Here is a 9496-nt window from a genome sequence, read left to right on the forward strand (position 1 = left end):
CTTTGAACAAATTTGACATATTTTTTCTTCTAAATAGACAAACAGCTTACATTTTAGTGGAGTATTTCACAAAATGGGCTTTAAGTATTGTCATGGTTTAATAATGCAAAGTAAAAACATAACGAAAATCAGGCAAGTACTGGGTGCTTCCTGCTTGCTATCTCATTTAATACGTCAATCATCTATCTGAATCTACATGGAAAATTTAAGCAAGTTTTTCAAAATCATAGCGCTATTATACAGCAAGGCCAGAATTAAATCAGAATCTGTCTGTCTTCCAGGAGAGTATTTTTCCCAAGAGGTTACATGGCCTCTCATGAAGTGAACGAATACAGCTTATGAAGCAGGACAGATATGAACCCTGAAGGAAGACCAGCTCTGGAACTCATGCAGACGTGCCTCAGAACCTCCCAGAATGGCACTTTAGGAGACAGAGGCCAGGAAAAGATCACCAGAAAAATATTTTGGTATTGAATGTGTTTGATACCTTTGTCAGTTATTTCCATATGATTCTTAAATGAAGCCTAAAAAATCATTAAAAATAAGCCATTTTGAAGGAATCTAGGATAAAATCTTCAGAAAGTAAAATAAGAAACAGCAGCAAAGGCTCAACATCGTGTTGACCTCATTTATACTGCACAGTCAATTGAGTGATAAATTCTGTAATTTTGGTAAATCTTCACCTAATATGTGTGAAGAGTTTCTAGCGTCATGTCTTAGATTCTATAGATTTAAAGAAAGAATAAATAATTGTGTGTGTCTATAGGTCATTTATATGTAAATGTTGAGGTCATAAAAGAGTATATCTTTTTTTTTTAAATTAAGTTTTTTATTTTGAGGAAGAGAGCACACGCAAGCAGGTAGAAGGACAGAGAGGAGAGAGAGAATCCCAAGCAGACTCTGCACTATGAGCGTGGAGCCCAGCACGGGGCTCGAACCCACAAATCATGAGAGCATGACCTGAGCTGAAATCAAGAGTCAGACACTTAGCCAACTGAGCCACCCAGGTGCACCAAAAGAGTATTTCTTTTAAAGTATTTTACTGTGTTGCACATCTTTCTCCATTCTTATTACTACTCACATGACCTAGGAGGATGGTGCATCTCTTTTAGTAATTTACTACTAAATAGACTACATCTTAAAAAATACAAAATATGACTTGTATCACTTACTAAATAGAAATTGCTTTCTTGTCATTGGAAGATTTGTGAGTGGATATTTTAAAATTTCATACTAGTTTGTAGGGTGTCTGCCCTTATACTCATTTGACAAAATACAAATCGTATAGATATTGGCTCTGATGGCTGTGTTAATAGAAATACAGTGACTAATAGCCCCAACATTTGTATTTTAAAGTAGGAAGGGTGGGGAAAAGAACACCATGTAATGGTAAACTGAATTATAACTCAGTGAGATTAATTTACACTTTAGTGATATACTAGTAATAAATGTAGCAAGATTCAATACAAGAGACAACACGCTAGGTCTTTATAATCTCTAATTTTATGTTGAGAACTGAGAACAAACTAAGGGTTGATGGGGGGTGGGAGGGAGGAGAGGGTGGGTGATGGGTATTGAGGATGAGCACTGGGTGTTGTATGGAAACCAATTTGACAATAAATTTCATATGTAAAAAAAAAGCATTTCCACTGCACGATGAACAAATCTTTTATAATCTTGAAAAATATGTTATGATTTTTCATATTTCAAATTAAAATTTATGCAACTAAATTAATCCCCTCCCCCAAATCTGTTTCTAGTCCCTTTAATCTAATCACCCATCACTTAGAAGTCCCAGGGATTTTTTTCTTTTCCAAATTCATCCTTTATTTTTTTTTCTGCCTCTTTCATTATGTGTGTCAACATGCTTCCAAAGCAACCACTTCATTCACTCAATTCGGTGAAAAAAAGAAATCCATCAAGTCAGTTGCTAGGTTCCCTGTAGACAAAATATCCAGCTGATTGACTAGATGTTTCACTTATCAACTGTTTGTTTTGGCATTATTTAGATACAGCCTTTGTCTCCTTTTCTCCCTTTAGTGAGTTTGCTCTCATTGCTTTTGTATTATCTTTTTTGGCATTCTTCTAGCTTCTTCCTTCCACTTTTGATTGTTTAAACCATTCTATTTACAATTGCATTCTTCGGTTGATCTGTATGATATGTGTTCTAAGAGGTTTAGCACAAAGTATATGGGCTATTTATCTTGATATTCAGAGCCTGTACTCAAATAACTTGAGTCAAAGTTTGATTTGGAATAAGATTCAAGGCCATGTGTACTAACTTTTTTTTCCCTCATACCTGAGCTAGCTTTCTAGTATTTTTAGAAAATACATGTGTGATAGCAGAGAGAAAATAATGTCAATTATCAAATAATCAGGTACTGACACTTTGCTTCTTCATAATTTCACTTTTATACTACTTCTCTTAGATTCCATGGTCCAGACATCATATTCTTCTGACAAAACCTGGTACCAATGAAACCCTTCATTCTATGTAATTTCTAAGTTCACCTAAACAACAAAACCTGGTCAAAGAAAAGCACACAAGTGCTCAAACTGGATTTAATTTAAATCTTTAAGAGACACTTCAACACTCCAGAAGACCACTAGACTTTTCTCATAAATTCACATTCCAATTTCTTTATCCTTGAATGTTTAATAGAATCTTCCCTTTTAATATTCATATGATGATACCTCAAAACATTCAGGGAAAACAAATGTAATTTGATAAAAACAATACCACATTTCCACCACCAGTTATGAAAACTTGTCTTGGTTTGCACCTGCTTGGCCTTCTATCCTGTTATGAAAAAGAAAGTGTCTCTGCTCTTCAGGCTAGCTCCTCCTGTTTGCCCTGGACCTCATCCCCTTTCTCCTCAAGGGCTTTACTCCTATGAATTTATTGCCTAACCACCCCCCCACCCCTACCCCACCCCCGCTTTCACCTGAATCACCAATTTCTCCCTCTCTGCAGAATTAGCCTATGCACATCTCGACATAACTCATCTTTAAATTTAAAAAAATTGTTTTAACGTTTAGTTATTTTTAAGAGAGAGAGAGAGACAGAGAGAGACAGAGCATGAGTAGGGGAGGGACAGAGAGAGAGGGAGACACAGAATCTGAAGCAGGCTCCAGGTTCTGAGCTGTTAGCACAGAGCTACAAGCAGGGCCCAAACCCACGAACTGCCAGATCATGACCTCAGCCAAATGCTTAACTGAAGGAGGCATCCAGGTGTCCTGCTGACATCACTCATCTTTAAAAAACTAAAACAAAACCAAAACCTTATTTTTTGACCCCACATTCTTTTCCAACTACTGCTCTGGTATTCTCTGACAGCACAACTCCTCAAAATGTAAACCTACTTTTGCTCTCTCCACTTTCTCACTTTCCATTCTCTTCAACCCATTCCAATGAGAAAATTTTTTCCTGGTTGTTGTTTGTTGGTTAGCTTTCCAAAGATCCATTGAAGCAAAAGCTGGATGGTCAGATACCTGATGGGAAAAAATACGCAGTTCCAGTGGTATTCAAAATATTTTTTAAAGGCTAGTATATAGCAAAAGGCTTCATAAATTAGACTGTGCTGTAAACTTTTTTTTCACCTAAATCTTTAGGAGAATTGGTTCTTAAGAGCCAGAGCTTCTTTTTCTTCTACATCTATCCTGTGCTGCTGAAAAACTGCATAAAGTTACTAGAAAGCTATTTCTTTAAGATATGGATTGCTTTTCTATTATTGCTGGAAAAATATTGCTGTACTAAGTTGTGTGCAATTTTTATTGATATCATCATGATGGGGCAAAGGTTCATTGAAAACTTATCTCTAGTTTTAACCTTCTTAATCAGAGATATCCATTTTGAGTGGCTGGCTGTCAACCAGAAGGAGTGAATCCAGAATGATTTTCCTTAGGTTCAGAGAAGTTTGAAAAAGGCAGAGACACACTATTCTTGTCTTTTAGCAGCTTCCTATTAGGTGGCATTCTGAAAAACAAGGCCGTGTTGATATTCTGCAGGTCCAGATGTACAAGAAGGTGGCAGTCCACTTCTCCCTTCCTGTTCTGAATCTTATCCTGCAGGAGGCCAATAGTGTTTTCTATTTCATGCATCTGGACCTCCCTAGACTTAGTTCTTTAAAGACAGACATTTTTTCCAAGTGAGGGACTCAACCAATATCCTTTTGACTACTGATTCACCTGGTTCAGGGCATCATTGCTCTAGTGTAGTGAGCAGTCTCACAGAGATCAGCAAACTTGGGCTTGTACCATTCCTCAATTTTCCAAAGGTTTTTTGCAACTACATTTTCATTCTGCCGCTGCCTATCGGGGAGAGCAGATATGGGGTCAGGCTTGGAAACATCTACACCACTTTGCCCATGCGACTCCTGAATCTGAGACTGTAGCTCATGGATTTCATCACTGTGCTGTTTCTCAAAGTCAGTCTCTTCTAGAAGGAGTCCACTTTATGTTCAGGGTCAAAGATTGCCAAAGAAACATTGTCAACATCCTTTCTGAAAGTTTCTAGGGTGCTCTGAGCTTCTCTCTGGAGCATCTCCTCTTGCAGCTTCTTCTGGAGTTGCATGGTGTCCTTGGCCAGGTTGTCACACAGCACCTCAGTGTGGATCTTGTCCGTGGTAAACAGGTCCACCTAATGGCACAGCTCCTGAATCTCCTTCTTGCAGATGTCCCCAGGTGGGACTTACCTGGCCCTTGCACTTGGAAAGCAGGACCTTATTCTGTTGCACTAGGGAGTGCACCTTGGTGCTGTAGGTTAGGTGATACAGTCATTCAGCTCCTGCAGCTCCATTTTCTCATTAGTGTGGGTATTTTTTGAATGCAGTGTTGATGGCATGTGGCCAAGGAGGGTATGGTGTACATGCTGCCCCAGGGACAAGGCATGGGGGCTGCAGTTGGTGCTGGGGTGCAGAGCACTGCCCAGGCTGTACGTCTGGTGGAACACAGTCACCATGCTCTGTCTGGAGCTGATTCTGCTTGCAGTACTGGGGTCACTGAGGTCCTCAAATAGGAGAGACAAAGAACCTGATCTAGCGGATGTGGATGCAGGGAGTGGCAGTGCTGCCTGGCTCAGGAAGGAGAGGTAAGAAGAGTTAGGTGGGTGTGGGCAGTGGGATCACTGGTATAATCTCTGGCACAGAGACATCCAAGCAAGAGTGGCAGAGCTCCAGTAAAGCTTTTGTTTCCCTTTTCTTCCCTGAAATAGCTCTCACCAAGGTGACAAACTACTTATATCTTGCTAAAGCCAACAATTTTTTTGTCCATATCATCCTCACTTCCCGGAAGCTCCTGAAAAGGCTGACCACTGAAAACGCCCCTCTCAAGGCGCCTGACATTCTTGGTTGCCCTCCCTCATGGTCCCTCCTCAGATAGCTTTACTGGCTCCTCCTCTGTCTAGCTCTAGATGTTGGAGTGCAGGTGAGCTCCACCATGTAGCTTCTCTGCCTCTGTATGTAATCTTACCCTTTTCTGTGTCTTTAATTACTTACTTGTTCACATATTGATTCAAAAAATTTTTTTAATCTGGAATCTAGGTCTCTTTGACCTCAAAAATCATCTACTAAATTGTCTCCCTTCAATCTCACCTGGGTCCCCAGATTGCTGACTCACCTGCAGATCTTGGGATTTGCCCACCTCTGTAATTACATTACCCAATTCCTTATCATAAATTTCTCTCTCTCTCTCTCTCTTATATGTACTACCTATTGGTAGTTTTCCTGGAGAGCCCTGACTAATATATGCCCAAAGAGATTTCCTTGAATTCCCATAAAAGTTATATTATATCCCATTGTGTGTGTGTGTGTGTGTGTGTGTGTGTGTGTGTGTGTGTGGCTGTTTTAATAGAGAGCAATAGGGGCGCCTGGGTGGCTCAGTCGGTTAAGCGTCCGACTTCGGCTCAGGTCATGATCTCACACTTCGTGGGTTCGAGCCCCACATCGGGCTCTGTGCTGACGGCTCAGAGCCTGGAGCCTGCTTCACATTCTGTGTCTCCCTCTCTCTCTGCCCCTTCCCTGCTCAAGCTGTGTCTCTCTGTCTCAAAAATAAATAAACATTAAAAAAAAATTTTAAAAAAAATAGAGAGCAATATTGTAAAATAATTACAATCAATAGAATATTTTTCTGCTATATTTCTTGGCTAATGGATAGGATTATTTCTTCACTGGATCTATTAACTTCAGAAATTTAAGCTGAATTAAAGAGAATTGGCACTCATTTCAGGTTCAACACTGAACAATTTGTACTTGCTTTTTGGTGTTGGTGTCACAATGTATTGAAAACACAGTTTCTCACATAAATATGTAGATTTGGATTGTTATTTTTTCTGTTTTCCGTAAATAATTATTCCATAATTTATTTCCATAAATATTATTTCCATAAATAATTCTCTTTAGGTAGGATTATTGATAAGGATGTCTTCTTCCTGATAGGTTCAGTGGTTGCATGATATTGTAGATTGACAGGGACTCAGGGAAAAGACAATTTTCTGGTGGTTAATGATGTTCTTTATTTTACCCATAATGTTATAATTTTCATCTCATGTAAATTGAAGTAAATTTCAAACCATTCGTTCTCCTGATCAACCTTTAATCCAATGTTCAAATTCCATTTCAGCTAGCATATTTTGTAATGCACCGAGAAAAGCAACACATTCACAATTTTACCATGTAGTTTTTATTATATTTGTCTCAATATAATAGTATCTGCTAAGTAAGCCAACTGTATGTTATTTTTTATTATTGAGTTAACAAAGGAATTCAATCTTTAATCAAAGATCAATTAAATGTCTAAATTATAAGCCTCCCATTATTTTCCCTAACTCTACAATAAAGAACCAAGTAATGGAGTGGTATAGAAGTTTATTAAAATATTTGACACTATCATCCAAAAAGTGTCACCTACTTGAGCATGACATTTCTCTTACATGTAAAGCTGATTTGATTTCTTGAGTTATCAGTGTTTTTCCTATTGAGTACATTTTACTTTCCTGATTTGTGGAAGCATAAGCAGTTGGGAAATAAGTACTGGTTTGAGTATCCTTTTTATTGAGTTGTCTTTAACTTTTCTCTTTAATTGTGAAAAATTGTTTTAAATGCCCGTGACTGGATTTTAAATGTAGTGCCAGAATGATGAGCTCTTAAAGACATTACTCAACTTTATTTAGTTAATAGTTTGCATATTATAAATAAAATCTGTATATTATACTTATATTGGCCACTCTAAAGACTCCTTGATTGTAGTAGGGGGTTACTGTCCTCTTTACTACCGTTTTCCTTGTGGGGAATTTCAATAAAACTCTTTTATGTTGAAAATATCAAGGATTTTAGATTTCAAAAATTTTTTTCTGTCTTTTGTGTATTTTGTACTTATTTCAAACTTATACATTAAGCATTCTCTTTGTATCCAACTTACACATGTTCTAGATTAGATATAGTTTTTAAATTGTTATGCCATAAAACAACAGCAAAAAAAATCATTTATTTATTTAGTTCACTTTTGCATTATTGGGGAATTGCTTTTGTAGGAAGTAGAATTTATCAAATTTATAATTGGATCAGGAAATTAAGTCGATTAGTAAGAGACAGTTGTTTTTTAAATGTTTTTTAAAAATATTTAAAATATCAAGTTTAGACACTTATTTATAAGGTGACACATCAATTTAAAATTACAGTGGTGTGGGCTCTGATTCATGGATAAAGCAGGTGAGTTAGCAATAGCCATTTGGGCAAAAGACTTTGGCATAATCTGATTTGAATATACTCTGTTCATATTGATGTGACTATAGCTGCAATAAAACAGGCTTCACTATAACAAAAATATCAAGTATTATTTTATAATATGTTGTGACTTTCTTTTAAATGGATAGAACTTAGGGTAAAAAAAATCACTATTTAAAGCAAGACCAACCTCAACATAAGTTAAACAGGAATGGAAATATATATTTGTATCAGAAGTTCTCCCAAGATGGTGTAGTTGAACATCACTTTCTTTTTTTTTTAATTTTTCATTGTTTTTATTTATTTTTGAGACAGAGACAGAGCATGAACAGGGGAGGGGCAGAGAGAGAGGGAGATACAGAATTTGAAGCAGGCTCCAGGCTCTGAGCTGACAGCTGACAGCTCAGAGCCTGACGTGGGGCTTCAACTCACAGACTGTGAGATCATTACCTGAGCTGAAGTCGGACGCCCAACCGAGCACCCCAAACATCACTTTCTTATTTTAATTTTACAAACACCATCCATGGTTTTAATTACATATCTTAATTAGTGGCAACTTGTAAAATCATAAGACATGAGGCAAAATAGCTACCAGATCAAAAACTTTAGATGGGCCATATCAAATCCAGCTTTCATTTTGCTGATGGTATTTATCTAAATTGCATAACATATAAATGCTATACTCATTTAAGTAATCTATTTTTGGCAAATTAAAAACAGCCACTGTGACATAATCTTCTATGCAAAACCACTATTTCTCTTGGGTTTATTATTTGCCCCTATATGATGTGTTTAAAAGTGATATGATGGTAACTTGAAAGGTCAAAATAGAATACTAACATTTCAGTATGAACTTCCCAATCAGAAAGGTATTCTTTCAACACAGGAAGTGGACAGCAACCCTCCCATTTCCACATCCTCACAGAGAACAAGGAAACAGGGCTGATGTCTCTGGCCATAGAGAGAAAAATTAGTAATTTTCAGGGCCTAAAGGAGGAAGTTAGACTGCATGAAAATCAAGTGATAAAGCTGTACTTACAATGAACTTTGAACAAGTTCATAAACCAGTACTGAACTGAAGCCTTGATGTAAAGCAGTGGCTGTCCTGCCACATTCCATGTGGTATATAGAAGAAAATTAGCTAAACCTTGAAAAGGAGAAATACAACCTGGACCAGAAGAGAGATTATTTATGTAGCCACATCATGTAAAAATTTTTCACCAGGTTTGTAGTGAAAAGGACTGTATGTAAGCTTAGATCAGAACTTTACTGTTCAGCTTTCAGGGATTATTTTATATATTTGTCCTTAAATAGTGTGGTCAACTATGTATTTTCCCAATGTTGTAATCTGAATTTGGTCATTCTCAATTATTCCTTTGATTTTACTTATAAAGTCCCAAGGTAAGAGTCACCATCATTTCTAGAATTCTGGACCAAGTGCATTCTACCTGACCATTTCAGTCAAGTTCCTCATATACAAAGTGGGCAAACCCACATGAGAATTGGTCCTTAAGCAATATTTATTTCTGACCTCATGTGTGTCTTAAAACACGTGGTTGTGCATACACGCACACACACACACGCACACATTGACTTATAACAGGGTAGGCTACCATTAAATTCAGTGAGGGTCATCTTAGTTCCTAACACAGATCTCATCAATATTATCCCACCTTTACTGTTATTTTACATTTTACATTTTGGGACCATATCTAATACTAAAGACAAATGAGGCATAGAAGGCAGAAGGAGCACCAGTTGTTAATCATATGAAA

General features: G+C 37.3%; 1 pseudogene; it reads right to left on the reverse strand.

Moving 5' to 3' along the window:
- Positions 1–4176: 4176 nt before the first annotated feature.
- On the reverse strand, positions 4177–4960 carry LOC147581197 (vimentin pseudogene; annotated as a pseudogene).
- Positions 4961–9496: the final 4536 nt, after the last annotated feature.

The sequence above is a fragment of the Puma concolor genome, chromosome B2, assembly GCF_028749965.1.
Source record: "Puma concolor isolate L17-30 chromosome B2, mPumCon1.1.hap2, whole genome shotgun sequence".
In the NCBI taxonomy this organism is placed as follows: domain Eukaryota; kingdom Metazoa; phylum Chordata; class Mammalia; order Carnivora; family Felidae; genus Puma; species Puma concolor.